The following is a 26,715-nucleotide window of genomic DNA, read 5'->3' as shown; positions in this document are numbered from 1 at the left end:
ATTTCTACCACAATAACACCTGTAATTTTAGGATGAAGCAGGTCTGTATTGTCATGGAAAGATAGAAAAACAAGCTATGTATATGTACGTATATAGCCTGATTTAAGTAATGTGTTATCAATCTGACCCCCCCTCCCCCCCCAAAAAAAACCAAACTTGTCTCTGATTCTAATCTGTCTTCTTGCAAGTATGTAGACTCAAGGGGCACATCTGTTTGGAAATCCCCTCTAGCCCCAGTGCCCTAATAATGGTCCATGGTCCTCTGAGTGGGCATTCAATAACTTTTCTGATTAAAATGTTAACAAAATTAGAACCACAAGGCATATGTGTGTCTAATGTTAACATGCATTTTTCTCGTTCACACTTTTTCAAACCTTTCCCCGTTAGCATCCTTATTTACTGATAACTTTGAATAGTGGTGACTTGGTGGGATTCATTCAGAAGCAACTTTTCCACTTGGTGATTCCTTGGTAAATTAATCCTCAGTTCTTAAGAGAAATTATTCTGTGTGAGTTCTACGTTATGAAATAAGATGGAGTCTCAAGTTTTTTCTGCATGCATTACTTTGTAGAAATAGGGTTTCTCTCCAGTATGAGTTTTTTTTTAAAGATTCTATTTATTGACAGCCAGTGAGAGGGGGAACTCAAGAGGGGGAGTGGGAGAGGGAGAAGCAGGCTTCCCGCTGAGCAGGGAGCCCGATGCGGGGCTCGATTCCACGACCCAGGGATCATGACCTGAGCCGAAGGCAGATGCTTAGCAACTGAGCCACCCAGCTGCCCTTCCAGTATGAGTTTTTTTAAATTATGTTAATCAGCATACATCATTAGTTTTTGATGTAGTGTTCCATGATTCGTTGTTTGCATATAACACCCAGTGCTCCATGCAGAACGTGCCCTCTTTTAATACCCATCACCAGGCTCCAGTATGAGTTTTTTGATGCTGAAAGTTTTTTTGCATTTACAGATTTTCTCTATTTTTTTTAAATTTAAATTCAATTTAGTTAACATATAATGTAGGGCACCTGGGTGGCTCGGTTGGGTGACTGCCTTCGGCTCGGGTCATGGTCCTGGAGTCCCACATCGGGCTCCCTGCTCAGCGGGGAGTCTGCTTCTCCCTCTAACCCTCTTCCCTCTTGTGCTCTCTCTCATTCTTTCTCAAATAAATAAAATCTAAAAAAAAAAAACATGTATTCATCACTTGCGTATAACACCCAGTGCTCATCACATCACGTGCCCTCCTTAATACCCATCACCCAGTTACCCCATCCCCCCACCCACCTCCCCTTCAGCAACCTTCAGTTTGTTTCCTAGAGTTAAGAGTCTCTTAGGGTTTGCCTCCCTGTTTTTATTTTATTTATCCTTCCCTTCCCCTATGTTCATCTGTTTTGTTTCTTAAATTCCACGAGTGAAATCACTCAGTATTTGTCTTTCTCTGACTTATTTCGCTTATAATATCCTCTAGTTCTATCTACATCTTTGCAAAAGGCAAGATTTCATTCTTTTGATGGCTGAGTAATATTCCTCTGTGTGTGTGTGTGTGTGTGTATACACACTACACACTGTATATACACATTGTGTGCATACACACACACACACACATATGTAGGCTATTGTTAATGTTGCCATAAACATTGGAATGCACGTGCCCCTTTGAATTAGCATTTTTGTATCCTCTGGATAAATACCTAGTGCAATTGCTGGGCCTAGGGTAGTTCTATTTGTAACCTTTTGAGGAACCTCCATACTGTTTTCCACAGTGGCTGCAACAGTTTGCATTCCCACCAGCAGTGTAAGAGGGTTCCCCTTTCTCCACATCCTCACCAACATCTGTCATTTCCTGACTTGTTAATTTTAGCCATTCTGACTGGTGAGAGGTGGTATCTCATTGCGGTTTTGATCTGATGCCAAGTGATGTTGAACATTTTTTCATGTGTCTGTTGGCCATTTGTATGTCTTCTTTGGAGAAGTGTCTGTTCATGTCTTCTGCCCATTTCTTGACTGGATTTTTTGTTTTTTGGGTGTTGAGTTTGATAAATTCTTTATAGATTTTGGATACTAGCCCTCTATCTGATAGGTCATTTGTGAATATCTTCTCCCATTCTGTAGGTTGCCTTTTAGTTTTGTTGATTGTTTCCTTTGCTGTGCAAAAGTTTTTTATCCTGATGAAGTACCAATAGTTCATTTTTGCTTTTGTTTTCCTCACCTTTGGAGACGAGTCTTGTAAGTTGCTGTGGCCGAGGTCAGAGAGGTTGCTGCCTGTGTTCTTCTCTAGGATTTTGATGGATTCCTGTCTCAACATTTAGGTCTTTTCATCCATTTTGAATTTATTTTTGTGTATGGTGTAAGAAAGTGGTCCAGTTTCATTCTTCTGCATGTGGCTGTCCAATTTTCCCAACACTATTTGTTGAAGATACTGTCTTTTTTCCATTGGATATTCTTTCCTGCTTTGTCAAAGATTAGTTGACCATAGAGTTGAAGGTGCGTTTCTGGGCTCTCTCTTCTGTTTGCATTGATTTATGTGTCTGTTTCTGTGCTGGTACCATACTGTCTTGATGATTACAGCTTTGTAATAGAGCTTGAAGTCCGGAATTGTGAAGCCTCCAGCTTTGGTTTTCTTTTCAGCATTCCTTTGGCTCTTCAAGGTATTTTCTGGTTCCATACAAATTTTAGAATTGTTCCAGCTCTGTGAAAAATGCTGGTGGTAGATTTTCTCTTTAGAAAATGCCCTCTCATGGTAAGAGAGGGATGACCTGCAGCTTTCCCATACTGTCTGCATTTACAGGATTTCTTCATAGAAATCTCAGTGCAAGCTTTCTTGTTTAATCAAAGCAAGCTATAAGTGAAGATTTTCCTCTAAAGACCACATTTGCGGAGTTTTATGAAGTCCTTGACATTGACAAAATACATTATAGCTAAGGATTTCCCCACTTCACATTCATTTTTTTCTTTAGCCTGCATGAACTGTCACATGTTGGATAAGGGAGGGGCAGTCCCTAACGACTTCATCAGTTTTTTACAACCAGAGGATTTCATACCTGTATGATTTTCCACATGTTAAGGTAGTTCTCTCTCTTTTTTTTTTAGAAATCTCTAACTTTCTGACCTCAGGACTTTTTTTTTTTCAAAAGATTTTTTATTTATTTATTTGACAGAGAGAGACACAGCGAGAGAGGGAACACAAGCAGGGGGAGTGGGAGAGGGAGAAGCGGGCTTCCCGCTGAGCAGGGAGCCCGATGTGGGACTTGATCACAGGACCCTGGGATCACGACCTGAGCCGAAGGCAGACGCTTAACGACTGAGCTACCCAGGCGCCCTGACCTCAGGACTTCTTTACAATCTGAAACAAATTACCGACAAAATTACTGAGGACCCTAGAAAGATTTGATTTATGTGGCTTACATCTCGATATTTTTTAAATCATGGGCTTTTTTCACAAGTGTTTGTGCTTTACCAGGAAATGTATAGAGTTTTAAAATCATTCTCTTTCGTTTTCCTTAATCATCATAGTCATGTTAAGATAAACATTTTTAAGTGAGAGTCATGAGTAGGGGTCCATAGGGAGGGGTGTATGTATGTACCCTCTCCCATCCCTGAGTCCCAGCTTCCCACTGGGGGAACACATCACAGTTGTTAGCAGAACACAGCTGTGAAATTTTTGCTCTGTGATACTACAGAGTTCCACAGGCTTCATCAAAATAGGAATGAAAAACCCGCCACTCTGTTGCCCAAACAATGTGACACCCCAGCTTTCCAAATTCTATTTGTAAAGCCTAAAGTTCCAATGCCCTTACACTTTGTCTACCCTCGTGGCCCTATACTAGACACTGTCAGGCCTCAGAAGGACTCCGTGTCTGAAATGGGAGGAAGACTGAAGGTCAGAATGGGATCAGGATGGCTTTAATGGGAGGCCAGGTGGGGGTCAGGAGAGGGGCGCTCAGGCCGGGTTGAACAAAGACCTTCACTGTGAAGATTTTTATAGTAGCCGCGGATTAGAAACACCCTACACGCCCTAATATCTAAAGAGCTAAATGTCATATAACACCCATTCGATTGATCATATGGGCAACAGAAGCATTTACACAACTTCTTACATCATGAGGATTATTTCATATTATGAATTATTTGGGGGGAGAAAGTTGGAATCAAAATTTAGAGGCACTTCAGGTCGAAATGTGTGTGTGTGTGTGTGTGTGTGTGTGTGTGTGTGTGTGTGTGTGTGTGGCACATACATTGCATAGAGAAAAGCCTGGAAGGAAATGTGCCAACATGATGGTGGTTGTGACATTGTGGTTAACTTATTTTTCTCTTCATGCTTTTCTTTATTATTATTATTTTTTACAGTGGCATTACTGCTATCATAAAAATCCAAATGAAATTTAGGAGAATAGTTTAGTCTTTATTTTTCTCATCCTGGCAAAATTAATTTTTTTTTAAAGATTTTTATTTATTTGACAGACAGAGACAGAGTGAGAGAGGGAACACAAGCAGGGGGAGTGGGAGAGGGAGAAGCAGGCTTCCCGCTGAGCAGGGTGCCCGATGCGGGGCTCAATCCCAGGACCCTGGGATCATGACCTGAGCCGAAGGCAGACACTTAACGACTGAGCCACCCAGGCGCCCCAAAATTAATAATTTTTAAGAAAAAAAATGCCTTGAAATTGCCTCAATGTTTTGGTGAAAACCAGAAACTTGTTATTTTCTAATCTCATTGTATTTATATTCGTGTGTTAGTTTCCTAGGGCTCCTGTCACAGAAGACCACAAACTGGGTGACTTAAAACAAGAGAAATCAGTTCTCTCACCATTCTGGAGGCTAGAAGTCTGAAATCAAGGTGTGTTGGCCTGGCTATGTTCCTTCTGAAACCTACCGGAGAATTCTTCCTTGCCTCCTTCCAGCTGCTGGGGGCTTGCCATGATCTGTGGCATTCTTTGACCTGTAGATTCATCGCTCCGATCCGTGACATGGCTTCTCCCTGTGTCTTCATAATCATCTTCCCTCTGTGTGCATCTGTGTATCCAAATTCCCCCTTTTCATAAGGACACAGTCAGATTAGGGCCCACCCTAGTGACCTCCTATTAACCAGATCATTAGCAATAACCCTACCTCCAAGTAAGGTCCCATTCTGAGGTACTAGGAGTTAGGACTTCAACGTATCTTCTTTGGGGGGATGCCATTCGACCCATAACCCATTTTTCTTTTTAAAGATTTATTTATTTGAGAGAGAGAGAATGAAAGAGAGAGAGTATACATGAGAGGGGAGAGGGTCAGAGGGAGAAGCAGGCTCCCCGCCGAGCAGGGAACCCAATGCGGGACTCGATCCCGGGACTCCGGGATCATGGCCTGAGCCGAAGGCAGTCGCCCAACCGACTGAGCCACCCAGGCGCCCATATCCCATTTTTTTTAAAGCGTTCTTCCAATTGTACTCTTTGCTTATCAATTTTGTTCTGTTTATTCTATCTTTATAATGTGATATTTGAGTATCCCTGTCTTCTTGCATTAAAAATTTTTTTTCTTTTGTGTTTCCTTCCCTTTTCTGTTTGTCTTTATTTTCACGTTATCAGTCCTCTTGTTGACTGCCTCAACACTCAATTGGAATTTTCCTGTTTATGTGGAACTTTTGCCCCCATACAGCTCTTTTTAAAAACTTTTATGCATATTTATTTATTTTTTAAAAAATGATTATTTGAGAGAGAGAGCTTGAGAGAGAAAAAGAGAGATCACGAGCGGGGATGGGGGGTAGAGGGAGAAGCAGACTCCCCACTGAGCAGGGAGCCCGATGTGGGACTTGCTCTCGGGACCTTGGGATCATGACCTGAGCTGAAGGCAGATGCTTCACCGACTGAGCCATATTATAATGTATTTAATCATTCTTTCATTACTGGGCACTTAGGTTACTCTCAATTTCACCACTAGAATCAGTGTGACAACAAAGGGCCCTTACTATCGTTTTGGGCATAAGTGAAAACTCATGTATAGGACAGTTCCTGAATAGTGGACTGGCTAGATCAAACCTTAGAAGTTTTGCAAGCTATCCAATTGTTATTTTGTTTTGAATGTATATATCCTGACTCCTGGGGCACATTTAAATTCCTGAAGACACGAGGGCTTTAGCTATTCTTTTTATTCCTCAAGTCTAGCATAATATGTCTTCTAAGAGATTCTGAGTGTTTGCTATGGTATCATTTTCACCAGTTAGCCTTTACCCAGGCTAAAAGGCAGGCAATAAGGAGAAAGCTGGTGTGCAGTGTGACCCGTTAGGTTTTTTTTGTCACATATTCCTTCCCTCCCTCCCTCCCTCCCGTTCCTCCTTGATGAGAGATAATAATTTCATATGCTTTTGAGTCCCTTGTGACATTTGTTTGTCCTACCCCTTCCCAGGAATACACTGAAAACGAGGGAAATAAAAATGTATACAGTGCCATTAATCAAACAGAGACATGCGGGCGTTCGGTGGGGACCCCGAAGTCAGCCTTGCCTTTGTGGCTCTTGCCTCCCTCCTCTGCAGCATTTAGAGGAAGCAGCAGGGGCCGTGTGGGGACAATGGATGTTTCGGCGACCGTCTGCCACCCATTCCCCTCCTGTGAATCACCAGCCCTGTGATGCTGTCCACCGTGCATGCTGACGTCCGCCAGCTTTGCAGCTTCCTGTCTTCCCGAAGTGGTACAGACCCAGAGCCTTTCTCCTGCAGAATCATGGGAACCTGGTGAAGGAGGACAGGCTATTTTCCCAGGTAGGGGAGGTGACATGCAGACTCACCACAGCAAGGCACCCACGATCCCTGGTCACCAACACGCCCTAGATGTCAAAACGGACTATGGAGAGGGGAAGAAAAAGATGGTTTTTGGATTGCAGTATGAGGAACAAGAATTGCTTTCCGAATTTTATGCTGGGTCTCCCCTTCTTCTTCCCAAATCCTTCCTGTTCTTTCTTTTGCTTTGAAGATACAGAAAAATGATGGCAGTTTTATTAGAAAAACCTCTTGAGAAACTAGGCTCTGTGAGACACTAATAATTCTCACTCTTGGGAGTTTCGGAATAATAATTATAATAGTTAACACTGAGAATTTGCCAAGGATGTCATGCGTGTTACCTCCGTTAATCCCCGTGATAGTGCCGTAAAAATGGGTGTCCTTATTCACCCTGCTTTACCGAGGAGGAAGCTGAAGCTTGCACCAGTTCAATGAGTTAAGTCCCAGAGGAGCCCAACCCAGGCAGTCTGAAGCCCATCGCAAACAAGTTGGGGAGATTCTGATCTCCTCCACTCCAGACCCTCTTGGTTTGGAGCCATCCCACTGGTCCTGACTGGTGGTAATAACCCCAACCTCTCGTCCCTGCTCCATCCCTGCCTTGCTGACCCCTGATGCTCTCAGTCTTCTGCCCACCTGCTCCAGCACCCTTGCCGCTGTGGGCCTGCCCTGGAGGCCAAGCATGGCACTGCCCACCTGCCCTGGGCTTGCTGTGTGCCTGGCACTGTGCCCGGTGCTTTATATGTGACCACGTAGAGATGAACACATGGGGTATGTGCAAGCAGGAAGATTGCAGTATTCCGCGAAGGGAGTTTTGCTAACTTTGGCATAGAGTAGGCCACCTAGTTATCCTGCTCTGGACGCCCAAGTCATTCCACTAATTTCCGTTTACACGTGAACATTACAACCACGTCTTTCCATGCAACGGTTTCCTTTCTCTTTTATTTTTATTTATTTATTTTTAAAGATTTTATTTATTCGTTTGAAACACAGAGATACAGAGAGAGAGCATGAGCAGGGAGAGAGGCAGAGGGAGAGGGAGAAGCAGGCTTCCCGCGGAGCAGGGAGCCCGATGCGGGGCTCCATCCCAGGACCCTGGGATCATGACCTGAGCCGAAGGCAGACGCTTAACCATCTGAGCCACCCAGGCGCCCTCCTTTCTCTTTTTCTTAAAACAACTTTATGGGGGTATAGTTGATATACCATAAAATTCACTTATCTTAAGTGTGTTATTCAATTATTTGTAGTGAATTTATAGAGTTGGGCCACCATCACCACAATCTGGTTCTAGAACATTTCCCTGCCCCCCCCCAAAGGTGCCTCATGCCTATTTAGTCACTCTGGGGGTTTCTTTTGCCCCCTTCTGCTCCCTGTTCTGGCTTTTAAACCATTTCTCCTAGGGAGGGGGGCAGAATTTGCACTGTGGACCCTCCGGGCCTTCCTCCTCTGTTAGCGCCAGCTGGGGTGTCTGACACAGGTTCTCTTAGGCAGGGTGGATTCTGATGCTGGTGCCTCCGGGGGGAGCCTCAGACAGCTGCAGCTTCTCCTTGACAGCTTCACCACAGCCTCCAATATGGAGACTCCTATGGCAACACAGACCCCCACTGTAGTCCCAGAGGGATTACCACCCCCACCTCCCCACCCCTTGCCTGTCTATGAGGATTCCATCAGATACCACATGGATCAGTGTCTGGAGATGCCCAGACTGAGAAAATGGTATTTGGACCCGAATCTATGCCGTTTCATGGGCCAAACCATGCTCTCTTTCGGTCTGGACTCTGCTTGCTAGGCTCTGTACTGAGATCCTTGCTTCTCCCCATTGGTCAGAATCCCACACATTTTTCAAGGCTGAGCTAAAACGCTACTCTGTTGGGACATTTTTCCTCACTCCCTGAACCCTCATTCCCACCTCTGACTTCTCACTGTCTTGTATTATTTCTTTGACAATTTCTTCTCTTCCCACTTCTCTTTACTTGGAATTCCTATTAGCTAATACTGGATCCATGGATTAGGCTTATAGGTCTCTTATTTTTTCTATCATCTTTTTTATCTCTTGAGTTTAGGACCTGATTCTGGGGGGAAGTCATGTAGATTTTATTTTCCCAGCCCTTGTAATGAATTTTCTGTTTGCAATAATTTAGATTTTTTTTCAATCGCTCTTGTTTTGGTCTATGATTTTCTTTATATAGCATCCTATTTTCGTTTTATGGGTACAATTGCTAATGAGAGTTTTCATTTTTTTGAGTTCCTATCTATAACCCAGTTTATCTTTATATTGGTGGGAGTCATTAAAAAAATGACTATTAAAAACAAATTTTATCCTGAAACATCATCCTTGTGTCCATTCAGATTGGAGTGGGAGGCAATAAAAAGAGCCTGTATGTAGATCCTGTGGGCAGGACCCAACCATTGGAGGGGTTTGCCTCTGCAAGATGGAGGGCATCCTAAATGCCAGAAGGCAGCGATGTTTCCGTGGTACCATATGATCTGTGTGGAGGAGCACTCTCTAATGATTACACTGGAGCATGGCGGGGGGCACGGGGGAGATGTTTCAAGTGAGTGCGGTGGGCAGAGGAGCCCACCTTCGGGTACACACCTTCATTTCACTACCTCGACATTCCTGCTGTGTGTGAGTCCTGAACCTCCTCAGAGGGTTTGGCTCTTTCCTGGAATGTATTCCCTTCCACGCAGATTCTAGGTCATGATTTCCTTTGATCTTTGTTTTAACACCCCATCATCCAGCCTCTGTCTTCCAGACCTTTGTTGACTTCACCTCAACAATAGCCCTTCTTTTATTTTCTTTACTGTGGTGGGGCTTATGTCCTTCGACATTTTCTTGCTACCATTTTAACAAGGACCCAGGAGGGGGGAGGCGTTAAATGCACATATTCAACCCTCCATTGAGACTGGAATTCCTACTTCCTCTACTGGTTATTTAATTAACTATCAGGATAGTTTTCTGTTGATGGGACTAAATTCCTAAAAATGTAAAGCTAGATTATAATCTGGCATGGGGACGGGATCAGGCTTGATTCTGTATTTCATGGAGCCTGGCCCAATAACCTTGTATGTGGTATGTCCTCAATATATGTTTATCAGTCGAGTCAGCTTTACCATGGAAGCCCATCACATTTTTATCTGTCCTTGCTAGTGTGATTTCTCATAGAATGGACACACACACACATCTGGAGAGCCATTTGGACCTCCCTTTTATGGCCTTTTATATTTTAGTCTTGACTGTGCTCTTTGGCAGGATTTGAAAGTGATAAGAAAATAGAGTCAGTGCCCCATGTGGAGAGATTCATATTCTGTAACTTATCTTCAAAGTTAGCGTCCTCTCGGCTTACTTTCCTTCCAGGTCAAAGCATAACGTGGGCGTAGAACTATCCCTTTATCTCTTGTTCTTTTTGTGTTCACTAGGGAGCCTAGGTTATTTCTTCTGTAAGTCCCAGAGTTCTCTGAGTTAGGGGACACCTTTCCCTCCTTCCGCATGGCTGTGTACATCCCCCCTCTCCATACCCTGGTTTGCTCTGGACATTTTTGCTCTCAAAAGAAAGCTAAATTGGTGGTTTAATCTCATCCAAATAAAAACCATCCAAGCAGAGCAGCGTGACACGGTCCTTAAATCCCATAGGTCACATTTTTGGCAAATAGCTGTGTCCTGCAACTATCATTCCCATGATGTCCAGCTTACTCATCATCCAATGCACGACATTTTCTTGGTCTTGGAATGTTCCATCTCAATTAAAATTGGAGGAAAAAAGTCATGCTTTTACACTGTTAATAGAAAAAAAAAGTACATTGTGGAGACTTTTCTCATCAAGACTATAGAAGAAGAGAAATTGCCTGCCCTCCCCTCCCCCCTCCCCACCCCCAGGGGAGACAAAGTGGTCCAGAATGGAATCAGCTCAGGAGGAAAGCCAGAAGTAATATTTCATATTTGGAAAAATTCATTGCAATATTTTTTCCTTTTTGTGCTTCAGGGACCAATAAAACTACCCAATTAATTTACAACATCTACTCACACTTTTTGCCAAGTAATACTTAACAAAACCACAATTCAACACATTTGGAATGAGAGGATCTGGTAGAAAGAACATTGATTTGGTGGTCTAAGAAAGACTGGGCTTTGGTAACTCAGCACCCTTTTCTATTATTGTGGTAAAATACGTATAACATCAAACTTACCATTTTAACCATTTTCCAGTGTACCTTTCAGTGGCATTAAGCACATTCACAACGAGCCACTGCCACCACTATCCATATACAGAACTTTTGCATTTTCCCCAACTAAACTCTGTCCCCACTGAACACTAACTCCCCATTTTCCCTCCTTCAGCTCCTAGTAACTAACGTCTATTCTACTTTTTCTCACTTTGAGTTGAATTTGCCCGTTCTCAGTACGTCATGTAAGTGGGATGGTACGTATTTGTCCTTTTGTGTCTGCCTTATTTCACATAGCATCATGTCTTCAAGGTTCACCCATGTTGTAGCTTGCATCAGAATTCTATTCTATTCTATAACGGCTGGGTGGCTCAGTCGGTTAAGCCTCTGGCTTTGGCTCAGGTCATGATCCCAGAGTCCGGGGATCGAGCCCCACATCTGGCTCCCTGCTCAGCGGGGAGCCTGCTTCAACCTCTGCCTGCCACTCCCCCTGCTTGTGCTCGCTCTCTGACAAATAAATAAAATCTTAAAAAAAATTCCATTCCCTTTTAAGGATGAACAATGATCTTTTGTATGTTTATACCACATTTTGTTCATGGAGTCATCTCTTGATGAGTATTTGGGTTGTTTCCCCCTTTTGGTTGGCGAATAATGCTGCTTTGCACATTGGTGTACAAATATCTGTTTGAGTTCCTGCTTTTACTTCTTTTGGGTGCATTGCCAGCAGTGGACTTGCTGGATCATATGATAATTCCATATTTCACTTTTTGAGGAACCATCACACTGTTTTTCACAGCATCAGCTTCCTTTTATGGAGGGGAAGACTTAGGCTCAGAGAGGTTAAGTTACTAGCACAAGGTCACAGAGCTGGCCTCAGAAAAGAGTTGTTAATTTAGATGAAAAGGTATGTAATGTGCCTCAATAGTGCTTCCCATAAATAGGCTCTTAACTAATGTTTATTCTCTTCCCTTCTCCTTCTGATGGTAATTCAGGTACTGGCGCCTAAAGTCTAAATTTACTTAAAATTCCACACTCTTTCTTTCATTTCTTTATCGATATCACAAAAACAATGTCTTGGCCAAAGTGATTCAGGAAACCTTCTCATACCTCAGAAGTGCAAGCTCCTTTCTAACAATTCATGTGCTCCTTTCAACTCATTGTTCTTGGTCTATAATCTTTTCCCAAGCAGACTTTGGTGGCTGTAGTTAATATTGTTTGGGGGTTCTTGAGAGTAATAAAGCTGCTTTATAGACCATGTTAATGTAGAATTTTCACCAGTGAAGACTGATCTGCCCCCTCTCCCCTCCCTAATCCCAAATACACGGAACAGAAGTAGTGAGATCCTCCTGGACGCAGGTGGGCTAAACAGGAGGCAAAGTGAAGATGTGTAAAGTCGAATTTAGAGGCCCTGTTGCCTTTCTTTGTCACAGGCCTTGCCCCTTGGGTGTCCACCTTTAGACCTTTCTCCTAGGCCTTTCTCCCCTGCCCTTACCCTTCAACACCTGTCTGTAGGTTGGTATGATTGGAAATGAAGCTGTTACCTCTCCCAGGAGTATTTATACCTACAGCCTGAGTTCTGGGAATGTTGAATAAAGAGCACATATCAGAAACTCCCAACAGAGGAGCGCCTGGGTGGCTCAGTCGTTAAGTGTCTGCCTTCGGCTCCGGTCATGATCCTCGGGTCCTGGGATCAAGCCCCGCATCGGGCTCCCTGCTCAGCGGGAGGTCTGCTTCTCCCTCTCTCGCTCCCCCTGCTTGTGTTCCCTCTCCTGCTGTGTCTCTCTCTGTCAAATAAATAAGTAAAATCTTAAAAACAAAACAAAAACTCCCAACGGTTGAGTTTTGGGAGATGAAGGTGGGACAGCTTCTCGCGATGCCACTGAACTCCCGCATCTCACGACATGGCTATTAAAGACCGTTACCCACGGTGTTTCAGGACACGGGGACTTGAATCGGATGAAGCTGCTGGTTCAGGAGCAATTTGGGAGTAGTTAAGACCACGAGTAACCTTCAGTGCTCTCCTTGCGGGGCCAGGAGGAAATTCATTTTTTTTCCCGATAAAGAGTGAGAATCACCAAGCTAAAGTACTCCCAGCTAAGGACAGTCTGGGAAGTGGAGGAACGGGGAGGAGAGGAGAAACAGTCTGGCTTTGGGGCTGGGAGGAGACCAGTCAACAGACACCTTTCACGCACGCGGGGACCCAGATCGCAGCCAGGAGGTGTCGTTCCCAGACTGACCACAAGATGGTGCAGGAAGTCTGTTCACAGCCTGTCCTCAGGCGTGATTTGTAGCCTCTGCCAGAGTCCTGGTGGATTGATAAACCGGTTAGGAAGGCCGGAGGAAGCCTTCACCGAGGCAAAGATGCTTTTTGACGTTTCAAGCTTTCAGACTGAAAATGTGATTAAAACTAGATTGAGTTCCTAATAAATTAAATGAAATTAGTCATTTCATTTAATTTCATTTAATTTGTACAAAAGCTCCTCGTCCAGTGCCTGGTCTAGGCAAGGGATCAGTGTCAGAGAGATGCAAAAGGCAGGGTGAGCATGACCCTGTGCAGGGGATGCAACAAGGCACCCCCTGTTCCTAGACAATCTCGATGCTGACCCGGGGATTTGCTCATTCATCACTTTGGGCATTTACTATGGACAGCACTTACCTGTGTGCTGTGGGAACAGCAATGAAAAATAAATCCCAGCCCTTAGACAGCTTGCATCCTGTTGGGAGGATCAAATAACAAATTAGCTAAGTAAAATACGTAGCATACCAGATGGTGGTACACACTATGGAAAAAATATTAAAACCAGTAAGTGGAGATGGGGGAGGCTACAATTGTAAATTGTGTGGCCACGAGAGGCCTCTCTGAGAAGGTGACATTTCAGTAAGACCTGAAGGGTCAATGGGGCAGTTATGGGAATTTGAGGGGAAGATCGTTCTAGGCAGAGGGCACAGCAAAGGCAAAGGTCCTGAGGTGGGACTGTGTCTGGCAGATTCAAGGAAGAGTAAGGAGGCCAGTGTGGATGCAGAAAGAGGGGGAGAGTGGTAGGCTATGAGTCGCAGACACACTGTTCGGGTAGATTAGGGGATTTTGAAGCAGGTGGATTATATAAAACCTTGTCAAGACACTGTAAGAACTTTGGCTTCCGCCCCAGGATTGACAGGAAGGAGGCTTTGGGGGATTCCAAATAGAGACGTGACATGACCTGGCTTATATTTCGAAACGATCACTCTGGCTCCTATATCGAGAAGGGGCTAGAGATGGAAGCAGGGAGACCAGCGAGGAGACCAGTGCGCTGGTCTAGGTGAGACAAGGCGGTAGCTGAGACGTCGGTGGTGATAGCCGTGGTCACGTTTGGATAGATTGTGAGTCAACAGGATTTCATGGTAGATTGGCTGAGTGTTTGAGAGGAAGGAAGAGAGGTGTCAAGGACAACTGCAAGGTTATTCCCCTGAGCAACGAGGCAGAAAGAATGACCATTAGCAGAGATGCCTTGGGGGAGCAGGTGTTTTGAGGAAAAACCAGAACTCATGTTTCGGATATGCCGAGTTAGGGATGCACTGGTGACGGCCAAGTGGAGGTGTCCAAGAGCAGTTCAGGGGAGGGGGCCGGTGGGTCTGTGGATATTTAAGAGCATGGGCTGGAGCGAGAATGAATCCAAGGACGGAGCACATGCACGCCCCTCCGTTTAGAAGTTGGGGAGATAGGAAGTGACTGGAGGACGGATCCGTGAGATTGGAGGAAACCCAGAGAGTGTAGTGTCCTAGAAACCAAGGGGGAGGGACATGGGCTGTGTCAGGTCCTGCTGCTGGGCCAGCACACAGATCACTGCCCAACATGGTTTCTCAACCTCAGTGATGTGGAAGTTTGGGGTCGATAATTTTTTTTTATGGGGGTCCTCCTGCGCATTGCAGGATGCTTAGCAGCATCCCTGGCCTCCACCACTAGATGCCTCCTTCCCAGTTGCGCCAACCAAAATGTCTCCAGATAGTCCTACCCTTCTGATGAGAACCACCGCTCAAGGTCTGAAGAGCTCACATTCAGGGCAAGCGGGATCTCTTCCAACCAAGGAGAGAAGAAAAAGCTTCTGGAGAATTTGACTTTAAAGCTTGGATAGACTACTGACAGAGAGTAACTGGGGCAGGGTGGGCACAGGCGTCTCAGCCCGGGGAAAGTTCCTGATGCTTGATAAAACGCCTCCATGTAGAGACAAGCATCTCCTTTTGGAGTCATGGAAACAGTTACGTTATCACTGTCACCATCTCTTGTTTTAGGCACAGGCATGGTTTCCATGACATCTTTCTTCCCCACAAAGGAAGACGGGAGATTACAGGAGTTTTTCCTCTGAAAGATGGTTTAGGGTGGTTTAGGCCTGACAAGACATGGTATACCATTTTAAAAACTGTGATTAAAAAAGAAAAACTACTCCTCCCCCTCCCCATCCCTGGCATCTTTCCAAAATGATAAAAGAGAAGCTTGTCTTTTCCCCAGCTTCCAGATACAAGGTCAGATCATTTTTTTTCCCCTGTTGGAATAAAAGATTAATTTATTGCTTTGCTTAAATCTGACTCAAAATCTCTCCTCTCCTACAACACACACACACACACACACACACACACACATACTCAGAGTTGAAATATAGCTCTCTTTCTCTCTCTCTTTTTAAAGTAGTACTCCACGGGCTCATTAGGAATTTCCCTGAGCACCTATGGGAGTGATTCTTTTTCTGGACATTTAGCCACTATGTTCAGGGACAAACTCATGTTGCATTTACAAGATTCTCAACAGGAAAAGTGTTCAGCATGAGAACAGGTCATTGGATTCCATTTTGAGAGGGGGAGGAGTCCAGATACAGATGAAGGTAAAGGCCAGTTTAAGTGGAAGGTGTTAGGACTTTGGAAGGGACTTTTTAAAAAGTTTTTATTGAAATTCTGGTTAGTTAAATAGAGTATAATATTAGTTTCAGGTGTGCAACACAGTGACTCAACACTTCCCTACATCACCCAGTACTCACCATGACAAGTGCTCCTTAATCCTCATCACCTATTTCCCCCCCCCGCCTTGGGTAACCATCTGTTTGTTCTCTGTAGTCAAGAGTCTGTTTCTTGGTTTGCCTCTCTCTTTTTTCCCCTTTGCTTGTCTGTCTTGTTTCTTAAATTCCACACAGGAGTGAAATGATATGGTATTTGTCTTTCTCTAACGGACTTGTTTCGCTTAGCATAATAATACTCTGTAGTTCCTTCCATGTTTTTGCAAATGGCAAGATTTCATTCTTTTTTTTTTTTTATGGTTGAGTAATATGCATACACACACCCCACATCTTCCTAATTCATTCATCAGTCGATGGACACTTGGTCTGTTTCCATAATTTGATTATTGTAGATAATGCTGCTATAAACATTGGGATGCAGTATCCTTTTGAATTAGTATTTCTGTATTTTTGGGGTAAATACCTACTAGTGCAATTGCTGGATGGTAGGTTCATTCTATTTTTAACTTTTTGAGGACCCTCCATATTGTTTTTCAGAGTGGCTGCACCAGTTTGCATTCCCACCAATGGTGCAAGAGGTTTCCTTTTTCTCCACATCCTTGCCAACACCTTTTGTTTCTTGTGTTGTTGATTTTAGCCATTCTGACAGGTATGAGGTGATATCTCATTGTAGTTTTAATTTGCATTTCCCTGATGATGAGGGATGTTGAGCATTTTTTCATGTGTCTGTTGGCCATCTGTATGTTTTCTTTGGAAAAATGTCTATTCATGTCTTCTGCCCATTTTTAATTAGATTATTTGTTTTTTGGGTGTTGAGTTTTGTAAGTTCTTTATAGATTTTGCATATTAACCCTTTGTCAGATATGTCATTTGGAAATATCTTCTCCCATTCTGTAAGTTGCTTTTTAGCTTTGTTGATTGTTGGAATGACTTTTTGCAGCAGAGGGGCAGGAAAACCCCTGGTTAAGCAGTAGAAGAGACTGGCTATTGGTGTCATGTTATCTTCTTGGAACTTGCTGGGCAGGCTTCCCAGTGGTGAATTATAAGGAGGACCATTAATGAGGAGATGGCATTCAGGTGCAAATTCCGTAAAGCTGGGCATGGAAATGGCCCATTCCAGGGGTTCTTAAAGTTGGTCCCCCATCACAATCACCAGGCATGCTTAAATCAATGGGCCTACCCCTATACTTCTAGGTCAGTCCATATGGGGTAACCTCATAGCATCTGTAATTTGTAAATGTTCCCCAGGTAATTCTGACCAGCCCTGGACTCCACACTGGCTTTTGGGAGTTATTTGCCCAATTTTCATAAAAATGAAGGGGTTCTAGGTCTTAGACAAGGATGAGGTTCTGGAACTTGGTGACCATGACTTTCCATTTTTTTTTTTAAATCAAATTGATATCTAAATGAAGATGACAAGATGAGAGCAGATGTACAGCTGAGAACAATGATTTATTGGCTCTTTGTTTTAAGATGACTTCTGTCGAGCATGTGGTAAACTTCTGCCTTCCTCTTTTTTATTCTTCCACTTTGTCTTGGCGGTGAACACATAGAGCATCCAGCACTATTTGTGCTTTGGTCCATGACTCTGTGTCAAATGACCCTGGGGCCTAGGTCAGAACCAGTCACTGGGTCTCTGCTAACCAAAGTGGCTTATATATATTGATGTACATCCGTCCTTCACCTACAGTGATGTGACTTCATGCCTTCTCTCTTTTGAGGTCGATCAGCCTCAAAGAAATGCCCATCTCTCATATCATACCATTTAGAGCATCCTTGATAAGGATGGATAACTCCATTCATCAGGGATGGGAAAAGCCAAGAGTTATGGTCACTCCTGCTCCATCACTTTTTCATTAATCATTATGCAAACTTTGTAAAACCCCACTCAGCTTGGAGGATATTCCTTGACTGCTTTGTGTCTGCCTTGTCTATTTTTAAGGCAACAGGCTGGCACAAATCTGAAAGATCCTTCTCCATTAGCAGTAGAAAGAAAAGACTGATGGAGAAGCACTCTTCAAAGATCTTGGTTTACTTTGGAACTGTAAACACATAATGGTGTGCGATATATTTTTTAAAGATTTTATTTATTTATTTGAGAGAAAGGGAGAGAGATAGTGAGAGAGAGAGAGCATGCGGGGTGGGAGAGAGTGAGAAACAGGGTCCTCACTGAGCAGGGAGACTGACCTGGGGCTCGATCCCAGGACCTTGGGATCATGACCTGAGTCCAAGGCAGATGCTTCACTGACTGAGCCACCCAGGCGCCCCAATGGTATGTGATATTTAAAGGAGTGTGTCCTCAGGGCCTCAGAGTCTCCTGTGAGATCCTAACTAGCCTCCATCAAAGTGCTGTCTTCTAAGCTTGAAGGTAGAAATCTGTACGTATGACCATCTTATTTGTGGTTTCCTCCATAAGCCAAGATCCCTTCTCTCCCTGGGTGGTGGAACGACTGTAAAATGGTTTATACTCTGTAAAAGAAAGAAGGTTAAATAAAGAGACATTTTCAGAGAATAATAAAAATAGTTCCATTCGCACTTATTGGAACTAGATACTACACGAAACCTGATACCTGCTTTATCTCATTTAATTCTCCAAACACTCATGAGCTAGGTACTACCATTACTCCCATTTTACAGGTGAATATAACTGAGGCTCGGAGGGGTTAAGAAGCTTAATTGAGGCTGGCAAGGGGCAAAGTGAGACGTCAAACCACACTTGCTGGATTATTAATTTGTATTCGCAAAACATCTTTGCGACGCTCCCCTTTCTGAGCTTTTGACATGATCATGACAGTGAAGGTTTTGGGTCCACAGGCAGCCTGGCCCTGTGATTCCTACACATCGTACCAAGAACACCCATGTGCAGGTGAAGACAGCTGATGGTACCTGGTGGCTCTTGGGCGGGTGGGGAGGGGGGGAACGAGGGAGAATGCAAGAGGGTGAATGCAAGAGGGTAAAACCTTTATTCCTCTTGCTCAGCTGTGTCTTCCGTATACCCATAGAGAGGCTCTGTCAAAGAATAGCATGATCTAATCTCATCACCGCAGGAAATCCAGTTCAAGATTAACTCCAGAACACACCAATATTATTAGTCATCACCATGGACGGCTTTAGCCCATTAGGTAACATCAAGCCCCTGACATGTAGCTGATTTCTTAATTAGTAGCTAAAGAAGTGAAGAGAGCTCCTGACCCCACATTGTCCTAATTGCCAATCCAGTTGCTCTCAGGGCAGGCTCTGTATATACTGAAAACTTTATACTGCCACCAGCACTTTCATGATCACCCAGGAAACTTCCAAACAACGTTAAACGATGTGACTTTCCTGGAAGTTTTATTTCCACTAATGAGACCCAAGGACAAGGCAACCTTGCCTGTCTTCTCTGGCGCTCTGTCTCCATCCTTTGCTGTCTGCTGTTGATACGGCCACAAGGGCCGTCTTCACCGAGTCCCTGCTTTGCTGAGATGTCTTCTTGAATTTTAAACGCTTTATTTTTACCTGTCTCAGAGAAACAGTGATGCCCCAGGCTCCAGATGATGGGACTCAGTGTGACTGGGTGTCTGCAAGGTGGACTCCCCGTCAGGGTCTGTCCCGCAGGCAACGTGCTGCCTGGGCTCCGGGGACACCTGCTGCTTCTGCCCCTTAGGGGGTCCGGGTGGGCGCAGCCACCGGCCGTGAGCAGAAACAACATGAACCGGCCTGGGGTCTGCCCTCGGGGAGCTTGCACCCCAACGGGGAGCAAAAGTGTACCAGTAAACACCAAACAAGGAAGAATGGATGGATGTCTTAAGGAAGCTTTTCACTAAAGTGCTACAGAAATCAAGAGGAGGAGAACGTACACCCACAGAAGCCATGTCCCTCAGATGCATTCCAGAAACCTGGCACTCAGCCCAGCGCTAAGTTCGCCATTGGCCCTGAAGACCTGACTGTAATTCTCTGCTGTGAGTGATGGTTTGTTGAAAATCCAGTCATTTCACTTAACCTCAGGCATTTGTCAGTACCCCTTTTCCTCCATTCAGCTCCTCTCTTCTCTGCATTTGCCCCGGTGCCCCTGAAGTTCACCCCGTTGTCTGGATCAGGGAGAAACATGGCCAGGAGGAAACAGGCCCTTGAGGGGCTATTTCTGAAGGGCCTGGAAGAATGAGCCCCCAGCTTGCCCCGGATGCTGAGCATGCTGCCTGCATAGGACTCACACTCAGCTTGGATGGACACTTGGTGCTTCTCCAGCCGGTTTTAGATCGGCCGGCTAACTTCTAAACCCCAGACGACGAAATGACCATTCTGTGTAGGTTACACCCACTTGTGGGGCCGGAGGCCCTTCCCCCTCTGGAATTTTGTATGAATCAGAAGCCTCTTTGATCCCAAATGTGAGCTCCAGTGTGCCGTGGCTATGCTAGAAGATCTAGGGCCTGGAGAATGGTAAAGTGGGGGGAGTGAGAAGAGTACGCACGTATTGTGGTTGGAGTAAGACTGGGAGGGCAGGGGGAAGGGAGGGACAGGAGAGAGAGAGAGAGGAACCATTACAGGTGGATAGAAAATTGCAGAAGCCACTTCAGACAGTACCCATGCTGTGTGACCTTGAGCAATCTTTTACAAAACAGATTGCAAATAAAAGTTGCAAGGAAAGAGGCAGTGTTTCATGAGTATGAAGTCTGCCGCGGAGGGGAAGAGGGAAATCACAGAATGGTCAGTTGCACTTAGAAATATACGTAACGCTGAATTTGCTGACTCTAAGGGCTTGGGAATTCCAAGATATTTTAAGGGCTTTAAGACTATTTCGGGTAGTGATGAGTCTTTGGGAGTTAAAATATAGTCCAGGACTGTTTCCAGCCAGGTGGCCCTTTGAGTCTAGTGGTACTTTAAAATTGGGGGGGAGTGTTTCCTGGGGGAGTGACAATGTCCCCATCACAGTATCCAGTGCCCCGGTGCTTTGGTGTAATGTGGTTGAGCTGTTGGACGCCTAGACCAGAACAGCAGACTTTGAGCAGAGATTGGACATTATGGCCCCAGGAATTTCCAGTCCCTGTGAGGGACCAGTGGATCAGTCTGTGCACCAGAAACTAGACTCATGAATCTTGCATCTGGAAGATGCGTTGACCGCTACTTTTCTGATCTGTGTAGATGCTCTTCTAATTAACAAATATACGTCTTAAGAGGACCATGGAGTCCACTACTTTCTGCCATTTAGATAGTTTTAAAAAAATGAAGGGCTTTGAACATTTTCTGGTGTTAAGATATGGTCTTTTCTACCCAAAAGGTTTGGAAGACATCCTAGCTTGTTGAACCTAGAGAATGGTTAGGGCTCCAGATGTGCCTTTGGATGTTGGACAGATGGGGAGATGGTGCTCCCGGGAGAGGCAGTGACTGGACTAACGTCTGGTTGCAGCTGGTGGAAAAACTGCCTGGGACATCAGGTCTCATGACCCCCAGGAAGGTCTAGATTTTACCCTAAAGTTCTGTGTGGAGAGTGGTTCCTGGGGACCAACCCTTAGCCCATTGTATGTCTGGGTCTTTGTCATTAGGCTTTCTCTCTTGGACACCACATTCTCCAATAAGCCACTGGTGATTTAAGACTTTAAATTGAAAACAAGATGACACCATTTTGTCATAGTGCAGAAGTTAGAATTTAGGAGTAAATGCTATGTTTTTTAAATAGAATAGTGTGACTGCTTTTTAGTCATTTGAGTTGAGACATTTGGAGGGTTATTTGTGCCCAGGCAGCTCAATCCCGTAATTGCCAAGCAGCCTTGTGTCCATCCAGTTCATGCCTTGAAAGGGGCAGCCCACCGGCCCCCTCTGTGGGGCAGCCTGACCCAACACAACTGTTCTTCAGCCACTGTGGATGCTGTTTCCCTTGCTGGAAGTCACTGCTGCTCCCTGACCTGTGAAGCTTGTCCTCGTGAGACGTTGTGATCACATGCATGGCTTCTGCAAATGTTCCAAGGCTCTCGGACCACCTCCAACCCAGTTTTCACCCCTCTGCCTAACTCGGCCCTGAAGAGCATGCTGGGCCCCATCCATGGTAGTGAGTCCACGCGCTCTCTCCTGTGCTAAGACCTTCTGTCCCCTTCCTCTCCGTGTGCCTAAGGGTGTAGGAGGTGGCCTGAGACTCCTCTCCCTACTCTTTTTTTTTTTCATGATAACTATTATTTCTAATAGCTTTATTGATAAACAAAAAATTGCACAGATTCAATGTAGGGGATGTGATGAGTTTGGACATGTGCATACAAAAGTGTAAAACTCACTTTATTTTGTTTATTTATTTATTTATTTATTTATTTTTAAAGGTTTTATTTATTTATATGACAGAGAGAGAAAGAGAGCACAAGCACAAGCAGGGGGAGCGGCAGAGGGAGAGGGAGAAGCAGGGTCCCCCCTGAGCAGGGAGCCCGTTTCAGGGCTCGATCCCAGGACCCTGAGATCATGACTTGAGCCAAAGGTAGATGCTTAACCGACTGAGCCACCCAGATGCCCCTAAAACTCACTTTATAAGGGTAAATATAAAGGCAGATGCAGAATATTGTACTAGTGTAATAGTTGTATGTTAATCACTCTTAATTTTAGTGTGAAAGTTAAAAGGCAAAAGAATTAAGAATGTCTCTAACTTCAAAATTGGCTAATGGATAGACAATATGAAAAGGTGTAAATTATGACATCAGTTACCCCCTCCGTTTGCTATTCAGGTCTGCTGAGCCAGTGTTCATGGAGTGAGGACATACTCTCACTGGGGGAAAAGAGTCTTCTTTCAGCTTCATCTGCAAAAGTGGGCTGTTTTCATCTTTTACGAAACAGATTGCAAATAAAAGTTGCAAGGAAAGAGATTCAGAAGGGAGGGGGACAAAAAAACCCAAACAAACAAAAGAAAACAAGACAAGCTAATACAAGACAACTCTACCATCATTTCTTGAACATAGCATGTTTCTATTTCTGGTCCTATGGCTCAAATATTAATTTAAGGGATTTTCAAAAGATTAAAAATAAACCTCTATGTTGTAAGATTAAAGAGAATTTCCCATATAAAGTAAAGTAAAAAAGCTCAGATTAAAGAAAACGACACTGCCAACTAGTTTTCTCCCACTGGCTACAACTTCGACCCCAGGGGCTAAGATGGAACAACTTCAGAAAACTCTCGTCTTTTCAAGTTCCGTTTCTGCAGTGAGGCTGAGGGCAGTGGGGAAGCCAGAGGCCACCTGTTTGGCCGGTGGAGGACACGTCAGCCTCTTGCACTTGGTGTAATCATTTTGATTTTCACATGCAACCCAGAGAACTGAGAACAGCCCCATGCCTTACACAAACAATTCCCATTTGCAACACACCAACTGTGGTTTTCATCTCTTCTGCTCTTGCTTTTTCTTCTAATCTTCGAAGGTAGACTGGCCTGTTCGGAAACCTGACATCTGTGCTTTGAAGTCCAGGTGAGCGAAGGAGTCTCGAAGCCATGACAAGATGGCCTTCGAGGGAATCAGGCTATATTTTGACTAACATGAAGATTTTGAGATTTTGAAGCCTTGTTTATCTGCTAGGGCTCCAATCTGAAAAATGTTACAGTCAGTAGACATCTTCTGATCTCAAGAAACACATATTGTAAGTTCTGGGTCACTCACCTTCCCACGGCGTCCTTAGTTTTCCCAGAACCTTTGTTGCTCTTAGCGAGCCTTAACAAAACCACTTCCTCTGGATGCCTGCCCCCTGTCTCCTGCTCCTTCCAGTCTTCCCAGCTGATCTTTTCTGCTGCTTTCATATTAGTCACTGTCCACACCACTTGCCTCTCCCTCTACCTGCTCCCTCAATAATTTGACTTTGCGTCATGTCCTCATAAGGGGGAAGAGCAGAGGTGGAGAAATACTCATCTCACTCATGATTCTTCGGGGATTTCCAGTAGCTCTGAGTGCCTCATTCGAGGAGTTTTTTGCTTTTCCCTCTCTCAGCAAAGTGCTTTAAATAGCAGACTTTTCACAGAATTCCAGTTGCCAGCATGGGAGCCATTTCTGTGTGGCCAGGGGAAGACCCCTCTCCACATAGCAATGACCTTCTCTTTGATGCTAATATGTGCCTCTGACTTTCTGCAATCTTGAACTTTCACCGTTGTTTATTTGGCTGGCCATCCTACAGCTTCGTCATCTGAATATGGACTGTACAAAAGTTCTGCTCCTACCTCTGTCCCACAGAGGAGCAGTGGTATTGGTGTTGAGGAAAAGAGCCAAAGGTCTGGGGTCAACAGGCCTGCAGGGAATCATGGATGACTAGCTGTGTGACCTTGAGCAAGTTAGTCAATGCTTCTGTGTCTCAGCTTCTACCTCTGCAAAATGGGGATAGTAATAAAACCTACCCCTAGATCATTAAAAAGATTATAGGAGATAGTGCATATGAAGAGCTTAAAATAGTTTGTGACACATTGTAAATGGTCAAAAAAGGTTAGCTGGCAGTCAGAATGGAAGTAGAGGGAGGTTGAATTCCATTTATGAAAATCTGTCAAGTCTGCAAACTCCCAGGCCATCTGAGAGAGGTATAGAGTTATCACTGCCAAATCTCATTCTTGCCCTACCAAGTACATGTCAGGCCCATAGCTCTGTCCTTCTTTCCTCCACCTGGGGGGCATTCTAGTTGAAGACAAGAATAGCCTCAACCCATAACAGTAACTTTATCTCTGAAGATATAACCTCAAACCTTTTGAGAGAATAATTGGTGTGCAATCTTAATTCAGGATAGTTTGAAGTTTATTTTTGTATTCTGCATGGGTTGTCACCATCACTGTCATCACCATCATCATCAACAATGACAAACCATCACCACCACCACTCACTTGGTGTGGAAGAGCCTAGTTCAGACTCAGGACAGGATAATTTTTAATAAAGATAAGCCAAGAAAACACAGAATCCTTGCCCTAGGATGTAGATATCCTCTTGTCTGATCCCGCATCCCAATATTAGGGAAAACAGTTACCTTGGGAACTGAACCACAAATAAGATGAAGCTCTCTTCTCCAAACTCACGCCACTGCCCTACAGACCTTCCCCATCTCTGGCTGGACTTCTCAGTACCTCCTCACTAGTTCCCCTGCCTCTGGTCTTGCCCTGACCAAGTTACCCCCATCACCACAGCTAGAGGAATCTTTTTAATATGCAAATTTGATCAGGTTGCTTGGTGACTTGAAACCCTTCCATTTCTCTAATTTCCTAGAGACACGGTCCAAGGCTCTAAATAGAGAGCATAAGACCCTCCTTGCCCTGGCTTCTACATACTTTCATAGGCTCATCTCTTAGACTGCTGTTGAATGCGGTCTCCTGAAGACAAAAGTGATTTTTCATCTTCTCTTGCTCTAAGATGATCTCACTTTAGCCTCCTAAGCTCTTTCCTTTTTTTTGACTGCATAGAGAATTACTATTCATCCCTTAAGAGCCAGCTCAAATGTCACCCCTTCCAAGAGGATTTCCTTGATATCTCTAGGGACAATTAAGGGTTTATTCCACTGTATTCCCACAATGCCTTGCTCCTATCTGTATGAAAACGTTAAGGCACATAAACAAATTATTATAACACCGGGATTCCAGGACAGTAGGATCTGTACTTTGTCCACCTCGATATCCTCTGCAGAGGGCTGGGTACGAAGATGATATTTAATACTTAGCAAATGCGTAAAAACGTGTTATGTTACTTAAGATAAGCCCTAAGGACAAATGCCAAAAGTTTATTTTTGTGATGAGAAAGTTATACTTTTTCCCTCCTGAGAATTCTTTTCCCATCTTCGGTGTGAACAGGGTAGAGGGCTAAGCCGCTAAGCAGAGCTATGAACGACAGAGAGGGGGAGAAATTAGAAGAAATTCCAGTGTCGAAACTGATAATGGGAACTGAAAAGAAAGGAAAACAAGGGTATCCCTTTTTAGATTCATGTATTGGGTTCAGGACCAGAGAGAAAAATTCCCATGGATTTCCAAAGAGCGAGTGGAATTCCCAGTCTGGCCGTGTGGCAGGGCAATGTCCGTCTGTCCCTGCTTCCGCGGGAAGAGAGAACACGTGAGGTCTCCCTGTACAAAGTTCAGAAGGAACTCGGGCATCCACACTCCAGCTGTCTCTCCATTCTGTTTATTTTCCTTTTCATGCTCCCTCCCAGCACTTAGGAACCTTCCCTGTTAGCCTGTTTAGCCGAAGATTGCTGGAAAACACAACCTTGGCAACACAAAGGGCCTTTGGGGTCCAGTCAGCCTCCCATTACTCCCAATCCTAGAGCTAGAATTTAATTGTCTTCCACGGATGACTCATTTTGCCTGAGAACTAAGTGTCCAGTGTCTTGGCTGAGCTCAGTAGCCATATGGAAACATGCTGGCTTTTCTAGCGGAAGGACTGGGTGGCTATCCATGTGTGTGAATTAGCACCCATGTGGGGGATTAGCACGTTGGTCTGCCTAAACTGGGGGATGAGGTTAGGTGGTGACACTTTAGTGCTGTCCTCTTGTCCCCCCCACTTTTTAAAAAAAATATTTTATTTATTTATTTGTCAAAGAGAGAGAGAGAACACAAGCAGGGGGAGTGGCAGGCAGAGGGAGAGGGAGAAGCCGGCTCCCCGCTGGGGAAGGAGCCCCATGCAGGACTTGATCCCAGGACCCCGGGATAGTAACCCGAGCTGAGGGCAGACGCCTAACAGACTGAGCCACCCAGCTGTCTCTCTTCTGCTCTTTATGTGTGAATAGAGTCTGGAAAAGTATTCTTGGTACAGGCTCTGTCGTAAAGAAGAGAAGTTTGCGGTGGAGGCAAGAGCGCATGGAACTGGCTGCCCAGGCATTGAAAAAGGTCTTTCCAAGAAACTGTGCCACTAGGTTTAGCTCTGGA

At 44.5% G+C, this 26,715-nt stretch overlaps 1 long non-coding RNA gene across 1 annotated transcript in view; it reads left to right on the top strand.

Moving 5' to 3' along the window:
- Positions 1 to 4,548: 4,548 nt before the first annotated feature.
- The window catches only part of LOC114210875 (uncharacterized), a 33,951-nt gene continuing 11,784 nt past the window's right edge, over positions 4,549 to 26,715 (top strand). Inside the window, exons 1-2 of the long non-coding RNA XR_003609597.2 lie at positions 4,549 to 4,827; positions 6,502 to 6,726. This is a non-coding gene — a long non-coding RNA (uncharacterized LOC114210875). The remainder of the gene's footprint in view (positions 4,828 to 6,501; positions 6,727 to 26,715) is intronic.

This window comes from Eumetopias jubatus, unplaced genomic scaffold (assembly GCF_037043125.1).
Source record: "Eumetopias jubatus isolate StellerSeaLion01/CBP00866 unplaced genomic scaffold, mEumJub1_p1.0 scaffold_3, whole genome shotgun sequence".
In the NCBI taxonomy this organism is placed as follows: domain Eukaryota; kingdom Metazoa; phylum Chordata; class Mammalia; order Carnivora; family Otariidae; genus Eumetopias; species Eumetopias jubatus.
Note: the sequence above shows the minus strand (reverse complement) of the source record. Positions and strands in the feature narration are given on the sequence as shown.